Raw genomic sequence first — 7500 nt, forward strand, 5'->3', positions numbered from 1 at the left:
AGGGGTTGGGGGATGGGGAGAGTGAGAGTGGGGTTGGGGGATGGGGGGGTGGGGAGAGTGGTGAGAGAGGTCGGGGATGGGGAGAGTGAGAGAGGGGTTGGGGGATGGGGAGAGTGAGAGGGGTTGGGGGATGGGGGATGGGGAGAGTGAGAGAGGGGTTTGGGGTGGGGGGGTGGGGAGAGTGAAGAAGGGGTTGGGGGATGGTGGGATGGGGGGATGGGGAGAGTGAGAGGGGCTGGGGGATTGGGGGTGGGAGAGTCGAGGGGTTGGGGGATGGGGGGGTGGGGGGGAGTTGGGAGGGGAGGGGTTGGGGGATGGGGAGAGTGAGAGAGGGGTTGGGGGATGGGGGGTGGGGAGCGTGAGAGATGGGTTGGGGGATGGGGGGGTGGGGAGAGTGAGAGACGGGTTGGGGGATGGGGGATGGGGAGAGTGAGAGAGGGGTTGTGGGATGGGGGGATGGGGAGAGTGAGAGTGGGGTTGGGGAATGGGGGAGTGGGGAGAGTGAGAGAGGGGTTGGGGGATGGGGGGTGGGGAGAGTGAGAGAGGGGTTGGAGGATGGGGAGAGTGAGAGAGAGGGGTTGGGGGATGGGGGGTGGGGAGAGTGATAGTCGGATGGGGGATGTGGGGGTGGGGAGAGTGAGAGAGGGGTTGGGGGATGGGGGGTGGGGAGAGTGAGAGAGAGTGGGGATGGGGGATGGGGAGAGTGAGAGAGGGGTTGGGGTAATGGGGGGGTGGGGAGAGTGAGAGAGTGGAGGATGGGGAGAGTGAGAGAGGGGTTGGGGATGGGGGTGGGGAGAGTGATAGTGGGGTTGGGGGATGTGGGGGTGGGGAGAGTGAGAGAGGGGTTGGGGGATGGGGGGGTGGGGAGAGTGAGAGAGGGGTTGGGGGTTGGGGAGAGTGAGAGAGAGAGGGGTTGGGGGATGGGGAGAGTGAGAGAGGGGTTGGGGGATGGGGGATGGGGAGAGTGAGAGAGGGGTTGGGGGATGGGGGGGTGGGGAGAGTGAGGGGTTGGGGGATGGGGGATGGGGAGAGTGAGAGAGGGGTTGGGGGATGGGGGGTGGGGAGAGTGAGAGGGGTTGGGGGATGGGGAGAGTGAGAGAGGGGTTGGGGGATGGGGAGAGTGAGAGAGGGGTTGGGGGATGGGGAGAGTAGAGAGGGGTTGGGGGATGGGGGATGGGGAGAGTGAGAGAGGGGTTGGGGGATGGGGGGGTTGGGGGAGAGTGAGAGAGGGGTTGGGGGATGGGGGGGTGGGGAGAGTGAAGAGGGGTTGGGGGGTGGAGGAGTGGGGAGAGTGAGAGAAGGGGTTGGGGGATGGGGGGGTGGGAGAGTGAGAGAGGGGTTGGGGGATGGGGAGAGTGAGAGAGGGGTTGGGGTTGGGGGATGGGGGTGGGGGGTGGAGAGGGGTTGGGGGATGGGGGGGGGGGGGGTTGAGAGTGAGAGAGTGAGAGAGGGGTTGTGGGATGGGGGGATGGGGAGAGTGAGAGTGGGGTTGGGGGATGGGGGGAGGAGTGAGAGTGAGAGAGTGAGAGAGGGGTTGTGGCAGGGATGGGGGATGGGGAGAGTGAGAGACGGGTTGGGGGATGGGGGATCGGAAAGTGAGAGAGGGGTTGGGGGATGGTGGGATGGGGGGATGGGGAGAGTGAGAGGGGTTGGGGGATGGGGGGGTGGGGAGAGTGAGAGGGGTTGGGGGATGGGGGGGTGGGGAGAGTGAGAGAGGGGTTGGGGGGTGGAGGAGTGGGGAGAGTAGAGAGGGGTAGGGGGATGGGGGGGTGGGGAGAGTGAGAGAGGGGTTGGGGGATGGGGAGAGTGAGAGAGGGGTTGGGGTTGGGGGATGGGGGTGGGAGCGTGAGAGAGGGGTTGGGGGATGGGGGGGGGGGTTGAGAGTGAGAGAGTGAGAGAGGGGTTGTGGGATGGGGGGATGGGGAGAGTGAGAGTGGGGTTGGGGAATGGGGGGGTGGGGAGAGTGAGAGAGGGGTTGGGGAGTGGGGGTGGGGAGAGTGAGAGAGGGGTTGGAGGATGGGGAGAGTGAGAGAGGGGTTGGGGGATGGGGGGTGGGGAGAGTGATAGTGGGGTTGGGGGATGTGGGGGTGGGGAGAGTGAGAGAGGGGTTGGGGGATGGGGGGGTGGGGAGAGTGAGCGTGGGGTTGGGGAATGGGGGGGGTGGGGAGAGTGAGAGAGAGGGGTTGGGGGATGGGGGTGGGGAGAGTGAGAGGGGTTGGAGGATGGGGAGAGTGAGAGAGGGGTTGGGGGATGGGGGATGGGGAGAGTGAGAGAGAGAGGGGTTGGGGTAATGGGGGGATGGGGAGAGTGAGAGAGGGCAGAAAAGAGGTGAGATGCAAAGGGAGGGACAAAAACATACAGAATAAATACGTCCTCCTCTCCTCTCCTCTCCTCTCCTCTCCTCTCCTCTCCTCTCCTCTCCTCTCCTCTCCTCTCCTTCTACTCTCTCCTCTCCTCTCCTCTTCTCTCCTCTCCTCTCCTCTCCTCTCCTCTCCTCTCCTCTCCTCTCCTCTCCTCTCCTCTCCTGTGTAATTGATAGATGCACACACACACATTACATGCTCATGTTTTTAAATGTAAATTGTAATGTCTTTTGTCTGTAATGTCTTTATATGTGGGACCCCAGTAATACTAGCTGTCTTTGGCTAATGGTGATCCTAATAAATCACATCAAATCCTCTCTGTTCTCTCTGTGTTATGGCCAGTACTGTGCTCTTCTCTGCTGTGTTCAGGGAGGATGTTGTTGTTGGTTGTGTTGTGATCAGTAGCTACAGACTGGGGTCCTGTAGTCCTCAGGAACATGACATTGTAATCTGTTCCATGTTTTATTTATGGACCTTACTGAGGCAGATAACGGCTGTTTTAACAAACAAAGATGATTGCTTCAGGGGCCAACTGCTCCTCCTGAGGTAATTAAGACAAAGTAGCTCCCAGGGCCAGGAGAGAGGGAGTGAGGGAGGGAGGGACAGGGAGGGCAGGAGGGAGGGGGAGGGAGGGCAGGAGCAGGGAGGTGGGAGGGAAGGATTTATGCAACCAATTGCATAGCCCTGTTTGTTCCGATTAGGGTTAAGGTTAACCCGGGATGTGGACATGACACTAGGGTTAGGGTTAAGGGCAGTAAAATCCACCAATCAGAGGCAGTCTGATAAAATGCAGTAAGTGCAGCACCAATCACTGGCACACACAGTGGCACACCTATTTAACAGTGGCTCAATCCTAGCCCTGCCATGTTTATTTGTAAACTGAACAGACAATATGAGAGGCTGGGCTGTACAAAGGACTGAGCCTGCCAGCTGGCCAAATCAAGCTATTTCCCCTCTCTTCTCCCTCCCCGCTACTCAACCCCCCTCTGTAATGCCAGCCAACCCCCCCAAGCCAACACACACACACACACACACACACACACACACACACACACACACACACACACACACACACACACACACACACACAGGGTTGTCAGGAGTTCTACTGCCCATAGCATAACTTGATCTGCCCTTTCCTACACCTCCCTCTGGCCATCCCTATGTCCTCACTACAAACACACACACACACACACACACACACACACACACACACACACACACACACACACACACACACACACACACACACACACACACACACACACACACACACACACACACACACACACACACACACACACAGAGACCTGGGCCTTTCCAGTGATGAGAGATGATCCCTAGAAGTGCCAACGGGGAGCCTATTTCATTTGAAGACCGAGCATTATGGTTGTGTGTTTGTGTACATGAGTATTTCTCTGTGTTTGTGTGTGTGTGTTGTGTTTGTGTACACATGTATTTTTGTGTGTGAGAAAGAGAGCGGGAGAGAGGGAGAAGAGGGGAAGGGGGTTTCACCAGCCAGCCAGCCTCCCTCCCTCTCTCCAACCCCCTGGTGAGAAAACAAATTGGTCTCTGTTCCTGTTCACATCAATTGATGTTCCATTAGAACCAGGTGGCCTTGATAGGCACAAACCTGTCTTGCAGAAAATACATACACAATGTCCATCTCCGTTCATTCTCCCTCTATCTGTCTCTTTCTTTACTGATGGGGGCAGATGGCAAGCGCCCAGAAAGTATGATCTTCTAGGACGGTTCTCCTTTCCTTCCAAAAAGGGTCTTATCTCTTTCTCCCTATTGCTCTCTTTCAAAGGCCTGTTTCCCAGGCCCTTTGTATTATACACATGTAAGCATGTGGACACACGCACATAATACACACCCACACACGCACGCGCGCACGCACGCGGACACACACACACGGACACACACACACGCGCGCACACACACACACACACACACACACACACACACACACACACACACACACACACACACACACACACACACACACACACACACACCACGTACAGTATACATTTCCTTGGTGTAAAACGCCTCATTATGACACCCAGGTTGAGTCCCGTATTCAGCCTATTCCCTATCTAGTGCACTACTTTTGACGAGAGCCCTGTAGGTCCGGATCAAACGTATAGTGCACTACATAGGGAATAGGCTGCCACTTGAGATGCACCCCTCTGGCTATGAGAAAGAGTGATCTATGGTCCAGAGGTATTTACCAGTCAGTAGATAAGGACACCTGAGATGTGAGTAGAGCAGCATAGCAGTGGATGATACAGCACACAGCTAATCCTCTCTACACACATACACACTCTCTCCCTATACCCCAACGCCAAGTAATCCCCAGCATTAGATCTCCACTGCTCCTCAACTGGCTGAGAGGATGACAAAACAACAAACTGAACATAACACTGTACGTGTCCTCGCCGCTCAGATCTCCTCTCCACAGTGTTATCTGTACCCACGTGTGCCTGACTTGCCCATCAGCATGAGGCCGTTAAAAGGCGATGTGTGTGTGTGCGTTTGTGCAGTATGTGTGTGTGTGTGTGTGTGTGTGTGTCATGGTGTAAAGATGATGAGTGCGTTTTAATTAGTCTCTAATTTACAGCCCAGTGAGTCTGTGTCCAGAAGGTTGATGCTGTGGATTCCACAGGAGCCGATTGGCCGCCAGCTGGCCTGCAGTATGGAAGCTAGCCGAGTGACAAAGGTTTTGCATTTTTCCCCAAGGAGAAATTCTAATACTAGTAATTACCTAGCAGACTAAAGGGCAACATTTACACCAATTTTTTAAGGGAGTGCGCAAATTGAGGTCAGGGATGGGACTGCTTCTAGATATGCTGCCAGGTTGTCCCTGTGTTATAGTGGGGGAAAGTGCTTCGGTCTCCGCCACTGAAATGCATGCCTATTCCACCGGCCACAAATGTAAATCCTCCTCAATTAAAATATTCCATTTTTTATTCCTTATTTTTTCTCCTTTTCAAATCTCACTCAGACATTCGTTTCTTTGTCATAGCTTTCAAACACACTGGGAATGGCCAGAGGTTGGGATGGATGACGCTATCACTTGCCCTGATGGGAAACCCAAATGGCACTTTATTCCCTATATAGTGCACTTCTTTTGACCAGAGCCGTCATCAAACGTAATGCACTATATAGGGAATAGGGTGCCGTTTGGGATGCTCTGTGTAGAATGTGAGAATGCTGTTCTGCTGGCCTAGGCTTCTTCACGTCTAGGTTGTCACCCCCCCCACAAACATGCTAAAAACACAACACTGCTGATCGCTTCCTCAGGTCTGTGCCTCTGTAAATACAACAGAAACCAACGCCATGGCTTCGCCTGAAAAGGCACCCTATTCCCTATATAGTGCACTACTTTAGATCTCCCTCCCTGAGCCTAGCAGACCCCTTTTTCAGCCACTACCCATAGTCCTAGCAGACCCCTTTTTCTCCCACTACCCATAGTCATAGCAGACCCCTTTTTCTCCCACTACTCATAGTCCTAGCAGACCCCTTTTTCTCCCACTCCCCATAGTCATAGCAGACCCCTTTTTCTCCCACTACTCATAGTCCTAGCAGACCCCTTTTTCTCCCACTACCCATAGTCCTAGCAGACCACTTTTTCTCCCACTACCCATAGTCCTAGCAGACCCCTTTTTCTCCCATTACCCATGCATAGTCCCAATATGAACAAGAAAAACAACCAGTTATTAAAATAATTAAAAACCCTAAACTAAAAGTCACAATCAAATGGTTTGCTCCTGAGACCAGCGACTGCATGGGGTTAGACCAAAATTAAAGGGCTGGGTAAAACCAGGCCCCTGGTGAACAGGGTGCTCTCTAGGCTCTGTGGTTTGGGGCCAGCCACACACCACCTCCTCACAGCTTCACACAGCTCTCTGCCGTTTCATCTGGCTGCTGTGAAAAGCCCTGCTGTAGGCCCCAGAGAAAACCTTTATCCGGTTATTAAATACCAGCTAAGTGACCACTGGCTCTGACCAGAGAGACTTCAGAGGGACACAGGGTCAATGACCAGAGAGGCCTCAGAGGGACACAGGGTCAATGACCAGAGAGACCTCAGAGGGACACTGGGTCAATGACCAGAGAGGCCTCAGAGGGACACTGGGTCAATGACCAGAGAGGCCTCAGAGGGACACAGGGTCAATGACCAGAGGTACTTCAGAGGGACACAGGGTCAATGAACAGAGAGGCCTCAGAGGGACACTGGGTCAATGACCAGAGAGGCCTCAGAGGGACACAGGGTCAATGACCAGAGAGGCCTCAGAGGGACACTGGGTCAATGACCAGAGAGGCCTCAGAGGGACACAGGGTCAATGACCAGAGATACTTCAGAGGGACACAGGGTCAATGAACAGAGAGGCCTCAGAGGGACACAGGGTCAATGACCAGAGAGGCCTCAGAGGGACAATGTCATTGACCAGAGAGCTGGGGATCTATTGACTCTGACAGACCTGGGGAAACTGAGTGCTGGTTGGATATGAATCGTGATTCAATATGTACGTGGTTAAGGCCCCCCCCCCCCCGACCTCTTTTCAATCTCCATCTGCCCTGCTGTGGCTCCTCTCTGACTTTGCTCTGGACATTATATCTGGCTGTTTCCTACCTCTCCAGTGTCTCTGGCCCTATTGCAGTACCCATTTGGCCCTTTTCTGGCTGTTTCTCCTGGTTGTCAATCACCTGGTCCAGAAACCCAGAGGTTCAAGCAGCCAATGGGTCCTGTTTGGAAGAACCACTCTGACCTGTTCCTGAGGGCTCTATTCTTCATGTGGGGGTTGTGCTTTGGCAAAGTGGGTGGGCTTATATCCTGCCTGGTTGGCACTGTATGGGGGTAACTTTGGACGGGGCCACAGTGTCCACCGACCACCCCTGTCTCAGTCTCCAGTATCTATGCTGAAATAGTCTATGTGCCGGGGGGCTAGGGTGAGTCTGTCTGGTGTAATTCTCCTGTCTTATCCAGCCAGGTTAACCCTGATACAAGTCAGTACTCAAAGTCCATCCTTGTCTGAAGATGTCCGGGAGATGACGTGGAAACCAGCCACTAGGGGCAAGTGAGTGCTGTTACCCTCAAGTAGGTTTCAGGTCTGCTAGGGTGTTGTGGACAGGG

The sequence above is a fragment of the Oncorhynchus mykiss genome, chromosome 25, assembly GCF_057628025.1.
Source record: "Oncorhynchus mykiss isolate SJ-2025 chromosome 25, ASM5762802v1, whole genome shotgun sequence".
Lineage (NCBI taxonomy): Eukaryota > Metazoa > Chordata > Actinopteri > Salmoniformes > Salmonidae > Oncorhynchus > Oncorhynchus mykiss.